Source organism: Stegodyphus dumicola, chromosome 9, assembly GCF_044657685.1.
Source record: "Stegodyphus dumicola isolate Sdum_Otavi_A_Nest chromosome 9, ASM4465768v1".
NCBI classification, from domain to species: Eukaryota; Metazoa; Arthropoda; class Arachnida; order Araneae; family Eresidae; genus Stegodyphus; species Stegodyphus dumicola.
Window position 1 is genome coordinate 55,996,150 of NC_140776.1, and position 16,138 is coordinate 56,012,287.

Below are 16,138 nucleotides of genomic sequence, written 5' to 3' on the forward strand. Positions count from 1 at the left end.
TTACTGGTGCTTCTTTAACAGCTTCTCCCAAGTTGAATTAAATACAGATTTGAATAAGTTGTTTGGCTCTTGATAAGCAGTTCCAAGTGATGTTTTACTACAATGGGACAGATGGTAATAGAAATCTTTATCACATCTTCATTGTTTACCCAGAGCAGTATTAAAGAAATATTCATAGTGCTCATTCAGAATGAAAATCTTGAATCCGTAGCCCATATTTCATTTTAGAACATTGACTTGGTAAACCCATCACTTGGAACTGCTTATCAAGAGCCAAACAACTTGTTCAAGTCCGTATTTAATTTAACATAAGAGGAGATGTTGAAGAAGCACCAGTAAGAAAATGTCTTGGAATGAAAATCTGCATATCAGAGTGTCATGATCGTGAGGTCAGCAAGTTTTAATTTGCACAAATAATGTTAAAAATGTCTTGTGTGTAAAAGCCGAAATGCGAAGGCAACGTTTCAAATGAACTTCAGTGGATTTAAAATCTTCTTTCCAAGAATCTCCCGAATGAGGTGAGGATAGAGTCATTAGGTAATTTTTGAAGCAGAATTATGTGATACATGTGCAGTGCTCTCGACGGACCTCGAACCTGAACCTCTTGTGTACACTTCAAGTGTGCTACCTTTACAACACAAAGTCATGATGGAAGGAGGGATAAAATAACCTTATATACTTTCCCTTTTAAAGGGCGACTAGAGATTAAAGGGACCTAATTGCCAAATCCTGGTAGTGACAAATTATTGTCTACCACCTTTAGTTTGGACGCCACTATAGAGTCATTAGGTTATTCTGAAGCAGGAGACGTGAATGCAGTGCCCTCGCGGGGAATCGAACTTGGACCTATCGAATTCGCGCCGTTGTCTGCTACCCTGACACCACGAAGGAAGGAAGGAGAAAACATATTACTTATTCCGTTTGATGTCTTCTGTTGTCAAATAACTCTAAAGATTTTTAACACGTTGAAATGAGGCAAAATCTTCTTGTAATTTTCTTGCTGGCCCCATCAAAAAAGAATTTTTTAGAGCAGTCACGGTATATTTAATGTGTTTTATCTCAGTTGAATGACAGCAATTTTAAATGATGCAAGCAATACTTTGTAAATAAATCTTTCATTATTTCCAAATGAATTGGGGCCGTTTAATTTATTTTTAAAATATATAGCACTTTTTTAAATGTTCGTTCTGATAATCTTTTTTAACGTACTATATGTCTGCATCGTAATTTCTCATTAACAGCTTTCATAGCATTTTCAAGGAGTTGATTTCCAATCATCTACCACTAGTTTCCAGAGTCATTAGTCATCGTGGTGGGTTTGAGCTTACAGAACTCTTTTCAAGCACAGTCCGTTGGTGAAACGTTAGGGAACTTCGCAGGAATAGGCTGAAAATGTACATATGCTATGCCTGTATTTGTCTACATTCTTTCAAGGAATGCAGTGGTACTTTTCAAAGTATGATTTGTTTCTTTGTCTTGATGCTTTATCTTTGAAATTTTACTCTTTTAAAGTCATCGGGAAAAAATGGAACTACTTCTGTGAAATTGAAAGTAAATTTTCTTTTCATAGTACGTTGAGTTGATTTTTTTCCACGTTTCATATTTTTAATCTCCCACTGCAAAAGAATCTTGCAACAATCATGAAACAGTTACTGAAACTTCCTTTGTATTTACAAACCAGGTTTGCGCAATCTTTTTCTCTTCGTTTTCGATAAGAAATAGATCTTTTTCTATCTAAATGACTTCCCCATGGGTCACAATGTATTTCCATTTAACTTCTACTAAACAGTTTCATACAAGGTTCTATAAATTGTTCTGCGTCGAACCACAAGCTTCGCAAAAGCTGGTGAACATTATGTGTCTTAGCTTCTTGAGTTGCAGATCTCTGTATTATTTTACTTATTGTTGCTGCTAATGCATTTAAAGACTTTGCAATTGATTTCTGCAACGTCGAGTTTTCTCTTGTTACCATCGATTTAATTTTAGAAACGTTAGAGACAATACGCACCTTTTTCGAGTATTCTTTTGGAGTTTCCTTTCCATGTAGATGTAATGATTGATGATCTCTCTTTCCAATAAATAATTTTTAAAATTTTTTTAAAAATTTTAATACGTTGCATTTCACAATGTTTTTTTTAATTAGGGAATCGGTATATTCATGCCCTTCAATCCACAGCTTGTTTACATACGAGATTTTGAAAGAAGAATAAATTTAAAATTAGGAAAGGATATTTCTTATTTCAAACGATAAGCTTTTGAGAAAATATTTATTCCAAAATATATTTTTTTAACATTTTTTTTATCAAAACCGTTCTAAAAACCCTCTGTAGTATCTGTAATAGTTGTTGTTACTTTTGCTATAATGTAATGCCACTATGTTGCACCTAGTGTAACAAAATAAAAGCTAACTTTGTTATATTGTATGAAAGCAATACATAAGTAAAATCTCGATAAAAAGTATGTGAATGGCGGCTTTTCAAACGGCGTGGAAGATAAATGAAAGGTCATATGGGACGTGAAATGCAGTGCCCCAAGCCTCGTGGATGATTAATGCAATAACTGTGTTTATTAAATTATAGCAAACCACGCTAGAGTTATCTATCTAGGAAGCAGAACGTCGTTAGGAGATCACAAAATTTTACATATACGATCTATAATGAAATTTTAGTGTCCCACTTACTTGTAATCTTACCTACCTCCATGGAGGATTTTCTAAGAGAAACTTCTTTGTACTAACGTTACAAGAAAAGCCACTGTCGTTGAATTCTAAATCCCCAAAAGCTTGCTAGAATTGTCATTCATTCTATGACCAAATTCTCCCCATCTCCATGAAAGTAGGAAGTAAACGACTTTTTACTTCGTCTGCTTTTAACTCTGTGATTCCCAAGAATAAAATCAGACTAAAAGATATTGACATTCATAGCAACCTCAAGGTCTCACAAAGTTCAGAATATCTTATTTCGAAGTAGAAAAGATCCTAGTTTTCAGTATGTACACAGTAGAGAGAAAAAAAATTAAAAAAACCCTTCAGCTTATCATTTTTCTTCTATAATGATATGACACCATTTACGTAACAGGATTTACATTTTAGATATTCTGATCCAGACTTTTACTTTCTTCCCTCTTGTATAAGTAGTGTACAAAAGAGTAAGAATGAAAAAAGTCAATGCCCGGGTTGAAACCTTCAGTGAGAATCTGAAAGTAGTGCCCTTCCGGCAGGTAATAAAAACTGACTTGGTGACCTCTTACATCATTTTCATATGTGCGGAAGTTTTAATAGTAATTAGCATTCAAGATACACTTTGAATTGCATCAGATGACAAAGAGCTCAACTAGACATTCTCTAGCTCTAAAATAAAGGAAAAGTTCTTATTTGGCATATATTGCTCGAACTCTGATATGTTCTTTCAGAATTCTTTTTTCTCAGATTTATAACACAATGGAAGATTTAAAAAACTTGGAATTCTTGTACTTTTCTTGAGTTTTTTAAAATGAAATCTTCCTAAGATGATAACCATTCTAGACAATTTTGATCTTCTGCGGACAGGAATGTGGAGACATTAGGTTATTTCGAAGCAGGAGACTTGAAAATGAGCAATGGCTTGCCATGACTCGAACTTCAGATCACTCGTATATGCGCCGAGGGTGCTGACCATTACACCACGAAGGAATTCTAAAAAGGCGGGAGAAATACCTCATGTGCTGCTCCTTTTTAAAAGGGCGGCTAGAGATTAGGGTCTCAATCGCCACATCCTGGTGGTGTAGAATCATCATCTAGCGCCTTTTTTTAGTTTGGGTGCCACTGTAGAGACATTAGGATTTTTGATGCTCAGAGACGAGCAAAATGAGCACTGCCCTCCCCGGCACTCGAACCTCGGACTTCTCGAATGCGCGCCGAGTGGGCTGGCCATTACACACGAAGGCATGCAGAAAGGAGGGAAAAAATACATCACAGGATGTTCAACGCCATCATTTATTTATACTCCGAGAAATATTGGCAACTTTCAGCTATAGTCGCATATGGGATGTGGTTGCTATGAGAGGGGATTCAGATTGTTGTATAATACTAAGCGTGAAAATATTCCAAGATAATTCGCAATATTTTTTATATATCTCATTGTCTTTATTCTTTGGCTTCATTTTCGATCAAAAACTCTGAAATTCATTATAATTGAAAATAAGCTATAGTATAGTAAACGAAATCAGTGATAAAGACAAATCTAATTTTAGAATTTTAAAAATTAATACATTCTAAATGTTTGCTTTATGAAATGTTTGAGAAGTTTCATAGTTTATTAGAAATAAATCTTTGTTAAATAGAATTTTTATTTTTCTTAATACTCTCAGAGAGACTGTATGAGTAAATGAAACTAGTAAGCACCATTTTGCGTTCTGATCGATTGTACTTATTGAACAAGTTAGTTGTATGGGGCCTTAATACATTTCTTTGCGTGCGTGAATATGATCAAGATTGTCTCAAAAATAGCTTCGCAAGGGACTCATATTAAAGCAGATAGCTTTAGATAGTTTATAACACATTTCAAGTTAATTAACGAAACTTCTTATTTCCTTTGTCCTCATCAAATGTAAATTAGATGGTAGAGCTTTTACGCCAAGGGTTTTGAATGTTTTAGAGATAGAGCTTTTGGCAGCGTCGCTTACACTTCACGTTCTTCCGCCCAGCTCTGCTAGTTAATATCTCGCCTTAGCCATTCTGCTAGCCGACATTTAAAACGCGCCATTAAAATATTGAGCTAGCTTAAATAGGCTAAATTATATAGCCTCCAAACTACTTTACCTTTAATTTGAAACTTTAGCTTTGCTATTATAAATACCCGCAAGTGGCTTATTTTATTTGTACTCGCAAGCTGTGCTTTCAGTTCATTTAAAAATTTGATAAAAATGTTATTTAGAACCTTCTTAGGATTTCGTCACAACAGTATAGATGCTTATCAGTCTGATATCATAAGAAGGACTATTTTAATTTCCACTAAATGATCATCTGGCAGTAGAAATAAAAAGAGCAAATTTACTGGTAATATCCATACGCGAAAGCATTGCGAGTCGTCTACTGCACAACTGAATGTGACTCCTTCTGCAAAGAAAATAAAACTTTCTAATAAGCAGTTGGAAAATGAAACTAATGATGATTTTAAAAGATTTTAGGATCTTGGACTTGAGTGTAATGATTTTTTTTTTTTTTTTTTTCGAAAAGGAATTGTGCTGCAAAACATGTGGCAGTGATGTCATTATCAAAGATGAATTTGTGGACTAAGTTCTAAATTTTCTTTAAATTGTGTAAATATTATAGAACTGTGTGCATTTAAAAGTTAAAAGAATGATTGGTAAGAAGAACAATTGTGCTGACATTAACATGCGTTATGCTTATGCCATGCGAACAACTGGAATGGGCTACTCAGCAATGAAACTATTTTGTGGTATCATGGATTTTCCACACCCGGTATCGAAGAAAGCATACAATGCTACAGTAAAGAAGTTTATGTCGTGCTCAAGTAATGTGGCACAACAATCCACGAAAAATGGTGCTTGCGAAGAAGTTCAGCTAACGGGTTCTTCAAATGTTGTGGTTAGCGGCGATGGTTCATGGAAAACCAGGGGTCACACATCACGAATAGGTGTGTGTACCGTTATTGGAGACAAAAGTGGTAAGGTTCTCGACACAGAGGTTCTTTCATCTTTTTCTAAGGCATGTGATACATGGAATTCCATGAAATGTACACCAGAGTATGAAAACTGACAAATGAAACATGAAGCGGAGTGTCTTATAAATCGCAGTAGTTTTGCGGGTAAAATGGAGGTCGTCGGTATGGTTCGAATTTTCCAGCGGTCAGAAACGAAGCATGATATGAAGTATATTGGATACATAGGCGATGGAGATTCCAAGACATTTCAATCTAATACGGAGGCCCAGTCCTATGGTTCTGATGTCCCCGTTTCTAAAATCGAATGTGTCATTCATATTCAGAAGAGACTGGGAACGCGGCTCAGAGAATTGAAACTGAATGTGCAGATGGAAAATTTATTGGAGGAAACGTTCGCTTGACTGATGCACAAATTGACAAATTGACTGTTTACTACGGTAATGCAATTCGAGAACACAAAACTTCTTTGGCGGAAATGCGTAATGCTATATGGGCAATCTACTTTCACACACGGTCAACTGATGTCGAACCGCGGCATACTTTTTATTCAATAGGTCCAAATACTTGGTGTAAATACCAGAAAGCTGTAGCTAATGGAACTGTCAGTGAATTCATAGATAAACCAATACTTCCTTTTTGTGTTATGGATGTTATTAAACCAATATTTAATGATTTATCGCAACCTACACTGTTGTCTTGGCCTTTCCGCCAAGACAAAACTGCAATGAATTTTTAAATAATTTGATTTGGAAATTGTGTCCCAAGACCCTTGGTTCAGGAAGAAGAATTGCTGAAATAGCAACGAGTGAGGCCACAATACTCTACAATGAAAGTAATCAGGGAAGATTAAAAGTTATGGTGGAACTTGGGCTGTCAGATGGTCCGTGTAGTCGAGCAAGTCTATGTAAATTAGACGAGCAACGAGTGCAAACTAGTGAATTACACCTTTTGCAAAGCACAAAAGAAATGCGTAAGAAAAAGAGAAATAAACAAAAGGCTATTGCGGAGAACGTATTGTTTCATGAAGGGAAAACATATTCACCTGGTGTATTTTAAATATATAGGCTTTACTTTTTTATTTATTTATTTATTTATTTATTTTTTTGTTGTTGTTGTTAACTTATATTGTCCATTTTTACAACCTGTATTGTATAATTTTAGAGAATTTTAAGTGATTTTTTCCAAATACCACTCAGTATGAATAAAAATTAATCTCCAAATGACTAGCCTGGGAAAAAAATGAATTTGTGTAAAAATTGTAAATTTTCTGGTCAGTGAGTTGCAAATTTCGTTTCATATTTTCACGAGTTGTGTGAGCTTATTTTGTTTTTAGATGTTTTTATACTTGAGTATCCACATATGAATAATTATATTATGTATTTAATTTAATATGAACACTTAGTTTTCTTAAATAATGCATATTTGTTTGATAAAAACATACTTTTATCCTTAAAGTCAATTTTCTGAAAACTATGATTTTACTCACTGCGCGCAACATTTCTCTGAAACGGCTAATCTAAAGTGCACCAAATTTTACATGGATATTTATACGCTAGATATGCTTAATACGACGAACCAAAATGGTTCTTATGTAAAAGCTTTAAAAATTGTTGCTAATTTATGCCTAACAATTTGATAAAAATGTAAATTTTGTTTTTAAAAAATTATTTTTGTAGGAAAGGAACATTTAAATAAAATAAATCTTCGTCATTTTAAAGATACAAAAAAGAATTGTTTTTCTACCATATGAAAAAAATTCGGTTCCTCTTATGCTTTATATAGTTGCAATGCTGCGCGCAGTGAATGTCAAAATATTAGCTATGAAAAAAGGGCTCTACATTAAAATATTTATTTAAAAGATTTACTAATGCACATGACTTATTTAGTAATCTTAAACAAATAACTAAGAGTACTACTATATGTGTTAGAAATTTCATTTTTATGGGACTATTAGTTCTGGAGTTACATCACTTGTAATTTGAGTAATTTTTTGACATATTTTACCATTCAAAAGGTACCTGACCCCTTAAGTGTTCAGAAAGCCTTTCCATTACAATATAATTTGTTATTCTTATGCAAAAATATTCTGTTACACTTTTAGTTTATTTTTAGTACACAAACTATTAAATTCTCTACGGATCCTACGGCACAATGATTTTATAAAATGACTTTTCGTTCTATTTCAACTAAAATTTGCTGAGGACATTAATTAAGCTTTAAAAATCTAAGTGTGCGTTCAGTCTGTTTTCCCATTTACGTTACAGTTGTTGAAGTTGGGAAGATCATTTTTCACTTACCTATAATATCTTTCTTTATATAACGCTTCGAAAGATTTAACGTATTTATTTCCTCTAAAGTTCAGAACATGAACATCATTTTATGTTATTTTATGAATTTTACGTTTTTAACAATGAACTACGAAGTGTTTGCTAACTTTTTATAACACGCATTTAACATTTCCTTATAATTATAAGAACTTATGAATCTCCTTACAGTTCCTTAACGTAATAAATCCTGTAAAAATATAAAGGTAGATATAAAGTTTACATTTAACTGGAAGAAATTACAATAAATCTTTGGCTTTCGTCCTCGAAAGGTGACCAGTATTTCTAAGACACTGGAATTCAACATCATCTTTCTAGGCGCAAAGGCAAATAGCATATTCCAATTTGTTTTCATAAAAATATCATCCAAAGAAAATAGGAATACAATTTGAATGAAATACTTTCATTTGTATTTTTTATTCAAAATTGTCTAGTATGTATTTAATATCTGAACATAGAAAAGTAAGAAATGGTTTTCATATAATACAGTTGTTGTCAAGCACCTTATAGTGAGCAGAAATGTAAGGCCATTGTCAGAGTTATCGACGCGAAGATTAATAAGAAATTTTTCCCTTAATTACGTTTACCCCAAAAATATAAAGGAAGAACTCTCAGAAGAATATTGTACAGAAGCATTCTGATTGGTTCCTGTCCTTCCCTTTCGTGAAACATTACTAAGATTTTCCCCCAGTATTACAAAATACTGCAGCTATGTATACAAAATAGATCGTTGAACCCAAATGTTGTCTAGAAATTGCTGCCTGATAACACTGCATACTAGTTCTGGAAGAAACGTAATTATCATAGAAGTTCCCTATTTAGTTTCACTTTGCAAGATCTGATTAGACTATAACTCTTTTTAATAATTCCTCTTACTTTCCATAGTTAGACATTAGTCATGTTTTTTCTGTTCTGGAATCCTACACGAAAGCCCCTCTACCCTCAGACACATAGCCTTCCATTAAACAAACAAACAGATTTCTGAACTCTAATGAAAATTTCTAAAACGAAAATTGAATTTTAGAGGCACTTTTCCAACATTTCAGAAATTCAGGAAACAGTTACAATAGGATGAGTTCCAAGAACTGGCGTCTAAGAATTAATTCAGAAACAGTTTGAATGTGTCAGATTGCGTGCATTTCCTTTTGATTCTATGCACGAGTGCTAACTAATGATAAATTGGTCTTCTTCATATCTTTATATTTTGTGAATTTACTTCTAGAATCTTTAGACACATTGTATTCGTCTCCTCCGGGTGTTTTAAAATATATAATTAAAAAAAAATAACTGATTTGCTTCCAAATGTTTCGCAAGTTACCTATTTATTTAACGTTACCTATTCCGCGTGCTTTAGGGAGAATGTTTTTGAAAACTAAACTAATACAAAATATTTATCATCTGGAATGTCCGAAAAAATACTTACCTGATTTTCAACTCTAATATGAAGAGTGGCATAAAAAATTATTTACATTTAAATGAATTAATTTTGAGGAGGCTGAAACTAGGACGATAAGTATAAAATGAATAACAGCATATATACTAAATTTCAGAGTAAATCATAGATTTGGGAGGTTTTGGTAACTGAATTACAATTCCTAATGAAATTATCTATAAATCCATGCGTACATTTTATAATTTTACACTAAATGTATTTTAAAAATCTTTAAACTTACCTCATTTTGATTTTTATATTTTCTTTGAAGGGAAAGCGCTGAAAATTTGCACAAGGGCGCTTTCGACCTAGTAAGCGGTGGCAGTATATAAATAAATTTCGTATGATATTATATTGTAATGAAATCAGTGGCGCGATGTACTCTTACTATTCTTGAGTCACCAAGTAAAAAATGAATTATCTAATTTAATTCTGAATTCAAGAACTTCGAAACTGTCAATAAAATACATTAATGTCAAAATTTTATTGGTTTTCTTTTCTTTGTTATAATGAAATATGAAATTCAAATGTAAATCTCATTCTTGAAACTCTGAATATATTTTATCCCAATATTAGCTGCCCTTAGTTCTTCCATGGCCTTAGTTCATTTTATTCTTTCATTAGCCATTTGTGATATTTAACGCAAATTATAATTTTTAATTAAAATTTTTAGACTTAAGTCTTTGGCGCAAGAACTTATCTTGATTAATTTTTTTAAGACGAATATTTATTAAATAATAAAATTACATTCGCAACCAAAGTTGAAATATTTACAGATTTTTCTTTCTTCCCTCAGTTCCGTATCAAACGAAATCGGAAACTCCTTTACACAAGAACTTTTAGGATTGCCATTTAATCAAATTAGTTACTACACTATGCATCACATTCAAGAATTCGGATAAGAAAAGTAGCAGTATTTTGTAGCAGTCGGCTGGTTATGAATACCTTTATGTATCGTCAACTTTACGTTTGATGATATTGCATGTAGATAGTCTGAATACACTGTACGTAGTCCAGTAAGCATATTAGCAGTAAACAGTACAGTAATACATACACTTAATGATACTGTACGTAAATACATATATTAGATATTACTCTATCTACGTTTGATGGCATTGCACGTAGATCAAAAATTGCCAACAATATGTGAAGAATTCAAAACATCAATAGGGGCCTTATTCCGTATACTCAGAAAAGTCTTCTCTTCTCAGCAACCGAAAAAATAGAACTATATAAGACAAAAATATGGGCAAAACATGTGACGAAAGAAAGCAAAAGTAATTACAGGTAATTCAGCACCCATTACCTCCTTCGAATAACAAGATGTTCGACAACTACATCACAACCAACTCACCAGTCTGTGTACTGGGAGGAACACCCCCTTTGCGCATCACAGAACAGGTAGAACTCGCGAAAGGAGTTAACTTAAGGTAAAAAAAATATATTATAAAAAATATATTATAAAATATATTATTAGCACATAATATTCGAAAAGCTCCTCAAAAACAGTAATTCGAAAAGTCGCTTACAATATCATTTCAAGTTCAACTCTCTGCAATCAAGATGGCATTTACACTACCAGATACTGAAAATGCAACACCAATAAGGAGTGTCCCGAAAATTATGCAAATTTAAGGGTAGATGCATGTCAACGAGTTAATGCGAATGATGTGAAATGCCCAGCTTTTTCCAGCGCACATTGAAGAAGATATAAGGGAAAAAACCTGTGGAATATTCAGTTTTCGTTCCGTTATTTTTGCTAGGGAAATCATCGTAGAAAATTTTTTCTTGTCTCACAGGACGCGTGTAATAGCAAAGAATGCCAGACCATCGTCAACGGGGGCAGTTCCAACAGACAGGCATGGTAATCAGACTGGTCAGCAGGCATGGTTCGGCACATTTGCCAACAAGTGGTGGCGCACCCGCAAGCCACTTCTACCTCCAATTCTTTAGCATGTTCAAGACTTATGACCCTTTAGCATGTTCAAGACCCTATTGACCAGAACCGTTTGCTGTCGATTGGTGGCTAGTGGCCTGAACTCTTGATGTCTATTAAGAAGACTGCCATTGACCCCACATCATAGACGCCAACGCCTGCAATGGTGCCGGGCTCTAGCGATGTGGACGACGGAATGGTACAGGGTCGTATTCTGAGATGAATGACGCTTCCGTTTCTCCAATGATAGTCGCCGCGTACGAATATGGCGTCGATGTGGAGACAGGACCAGTCCGGAGCAATTGTGGAACGCCCCACCGCGCAACATCATCGTGGTTTTAAGTGCAATTCCGTAAGATTCCATGTGACCTCTAGTTCGTATTCAGGGCACTCTGACTGCCCAACGATACGTGGATGATATGTTTCGGCCGATGATACTTCTCTACCTACAGGGAGTGCCCAATGCTCTTCATCAGCAAGATAACGCCCGACCGCACACTGCTCGCATCAGCTAATGTGTTCTGCAAAGTATACAGACGCTACCCTGCTAAACAGATTCTAAACTCGTATCTAATATGGCGAAGCCTTTTCCGTACATTCGTAAAGAAAAAAAAAAAAAAAAAAAAAAAACATTGTGTCTTCAGTTACATGTATATATGGGGAAATAGGTTTTCCAAAACCATTTCCTCATTAGTTCTTCACTAACAAGTAAACATCACATAAAGCTACCAGACACAAATATCAACTACGAATATGTCAGCTATGAAATAAAAATCTGATGTGTACACCAAATGACTTCCTTGTACAGAATTGAATTAAATCTACTTCGCCGACAGCGCATAAACCACAATAGAATAATGTATTCTTTAAAATTCACTCTAGTATTTGTTTAGCGACACTCTGGCGCTAGATTCACTTAACAGTATTATATTTCGTTCATATTATAACTCAAAATGCACAAAATTTATATCATTTAAAGAATAGAATTATCTAATCGTTGCCACATGTTCTATTCAAATACTTTAATAAAGCTAGAATGATGTATAAAAGAAATTAAGCAAACAAAACAAAAAAGAAACAGCTTTTCACAGACGATTGAGTATTTCTCATTCAATTAATTCAGTTCTCACTTCGCGAGAAGGCAAAAATACATAAAAACTCAAAATATCTTTATTAAAAATTACGAAGTAAATCTTAAACACTTATTTCCTCGAAAAAATTCCAGAAAGGATTAAGCATGATTTAATTGGCAATAATAAATGAAGGCGTTATCTTTGTTGTTGCGAAGCTAAGTTCCTCTAGATTGGCAACAAATCCACTAGTCTGCTGTTTCAAATGTAAACAATCAAAACTATCCTTACATAAACAAACTAGTAAATAATGGATATTATGCACAAGTATTTAGTGATAAATAAGTATTTTATTCAAGAACAGCATGAACTCTTCTAAATCTTTGAAAGTAAGAAAGGCACCAACTATTCAAAATTTTTGTCAGTGAAAAAAGCACCAATTGCAAAATATTTTTCAAGATACTCGACGGGTCCCTCTAGGGGTGACGTGTTCTATGGTCTAAATACTTAGTGCAGTTGGAGTACTTCAACCCAACATAACTTGTACGTTTGATGCACCGCCCAGCCGGTATAGTGATAAGCAACGTTGACTGCTGTACCGATGGGCTGGGTTCAAATCCAGGAGAAGATCCAAATGTTTTTTTAAGCGTACAGTGCCCATGCGACAAGCATATACAGTACGAGCCAAAAGTTTTCTCGAGAGATTAGTGGTAGGCGAAGAGATGTGGAAGGTCTTCGGACCGGCTGGCGGTATATCCTCCCTCAAAACTAGGTGGAAAGTTTAAAAGGATTAATAGTTAACAAGGGCCAGCGATACCTAATATACACCTATGGGGTTGCACAGGTTTGACCTTGCTTCTTTTAGAAAAATCACGAAAACATTCATGTGACCAGTTCGTTTGCTTGGTTTGACACCACTATTAATTATCAGTTTGCAGCAATCTTATTTACCCGGCTTCTGGTGGGTTAGAGTTTGTAAGGCTTTACAGCTTTAGTAAATTTTTATATTAGTTTAAAAAAAAAGCTGAAATCATTAAGTGCAATATCATTGAGTATCATAATTTGGAGAATGTACTTTAAGCACGTGCTAACAAGTCTGGATAATTTAAAGATACTTTGAGGTACATAAACATCAGAGCGAAATTTAGATCAAAATAATTAATATAGATTAAATTTCTGTTACACTTTTCTTTCACGTGTCACTGGAATTTATTTATAATGTGGCCAACTGAAAATCGTTTATGAAATATTTTACGTTTTATAAGAAGACTAATAAAATTAAAGAAAAATTATATTAACATACATTAAAATTAAATTTAGGAAATGCACATATCCCACAAATTATAAAATGATCGGTGTTGAAGACCAATATTTTCTTATAAGGCTAACATGCACTACCCGACATTGAAAATGCAACACCAAGAAGGAGTAGCCCGGAAATTATGCAAATTTCAGGGTAGATGCACGTCAACGAGTTATGTGACTGATGTGAAACGCGCAGCTCTCCAACGCACGTTAAAGAAGATATAATAGAAAGAACCTGCAGAATGTTCAATTTTCGAGCCGTTATTTCTACTAGGCAAATTATCGTAGAAAATTTGTTGTTGTCTCAGAGCACGCGTGTAATAGCAGAGAATGTCAGGCCGTCGTCAACGGTGGCAGTTACAGAATCCATACGATTTTACGAGGGCATGGTGATCGGACTGAGAAAGGCAGTTTAGTCCATACGGCAGCTCTCAGCGGACACACACTCAGAAACGTTAAGAGTGCACCGGCTGTGGTGACGATGATTAGAACCAGGAAATGTGACAAGTTGGAGGGGTGCCGATGCAACCAGAGTGACGTCAGCATGCATGAGTCGACGCATCCGCCAACAAGCGGTGGGCCACCCACAAGGCACTTCTACCTCCATTCTGCAGCATGTTCAAGCTACCCTAGATATTCCTATATCGAACAGAACCATTTCGTGTTGATTGGTGGCTAGTGTCACTATAGTGTCTGCACTCATGATGTCTGTTAAGAAGGCTGCCATTGACCCAACATCATAAACGCCAGCGTCTGCATAATGTTGGGCTCGAGCGATGAGGACGACGGAATGGCATAGGGTCGCGTTCTCAGATGAGTCTCGCTTCTGTTTCTTCAATTCTTAGTCGCCGTGTACGAGTGTGGCTTCGATGTGGACACACGTCCAATCTGGCAGAAACGCCCCATCGCGCGACTACGCGGTATCAGAGTTTGGGGGCAATTGCGTACGAATTCCAGGTCACGTCAAATTTGTGTTCAGGACACTATGACGACCCAACGATACGTGGACTATGTGCTGCGCCGGTGACACTCCCCTACTTTCAGGCAGTGCCCGATGCCAGCAGGACAACGTCGCCCACACGCTGCTCGCATCAGTCAACGTACTCTGCAAAGTGTACAGATGCTTCCCTTCTCCCTCCCCGCTCTCTCTTAATCTCTCACCAGTCGAACATATTTGGGAGGTGATTGGACGCCATTTGCAGACGCTGCTATTGCCGCGTTCAGAAGATCAACTGTGGTAAATTGTCCGTAGTCTCACTGATTCTGAATCTAGAGATGTTGCTTCGTGTATTACCGCCCAAGTTGGTCCTACAAGCTACTGTGCCGAAGCGCTCTCCATTATGCACATAATTTGAAAAAAAAAAAAAAAAGAAAAAAAAAAGATCACTTATTGTCCGTTGTTGTCTTTCTCTGTTTGCCGAGTTTTATCTCTTTCAAGCCACTCCTTCCTGGTATTGCATTTTCAGTGTCGGGTAGTGTAAATCTCGCAGACTACACTCTAGTTCAGGTGGCATTGAATCCGATTTTATTGTGTTATTAATCGTAATTCATTTCGTAGAAATTCAGTCTAATTTAAAAGGAACTTTCAAAACATACTTTGAAAATTAGTGGAAATTATTTAGATGATTGTTTATAAATAATGCAAGCTATATTTTTTCCGAAAATATATATTTAAAGACCATAAAAAATCACTGCAAATTAGTGTTTCTTTCTGTTACTGATTGCAAGCTCTTCCCTAACAACCCCGAATATAAGCGGTTACGCCGCACGTAATTATGCTAGGTCGCCGGAATTATATGGCAGCTTACATGACAGCAAAATGTACTATATCATTGTACTTAAAACAGAATGTTAGGATAAAATATACGAAATACAATTGATATGCAATGCTCAGTCGGATTTTTAATGAATTATTTATTATTTTTAACTCATTAGATATTTAACTATCCTTGGTTTAAAATCTCAGCAGTGTCCAAGATGTTGAGACCGCTGATTACTATAAGTGCGTCCCGCGCTCGACCTCAGAGTAACGAGTTTCTCGTTTTCGTTATTTTCATTTTGTGTAATGTGAATATGACCATGTTTTCATTAGAATGTCCTTCATAAGGACATGCCTAAGGCATAAGGACATCCTTAGGCAGATAGCCTCATGTGCTTTGTCATATTAAAATAACCTTATCTAACTTTATTCGGAAAATTTCATCGTTTATGAGATTTAATTTAAAGTAAAAATTCTCTTTTTTATTTGATTTTCCTTTTCGGTTTTTGGAATAATATTCATATTTCTAATATCAAAACAGTTTCAGTTCTGAAGAAAAATTTTTCTTCCTCCGAAATGCTTAATCTGAATAATGTTGTAATGATTTAATTATAAATATGATACAAAATTTTATAAATAGAATTTTTAG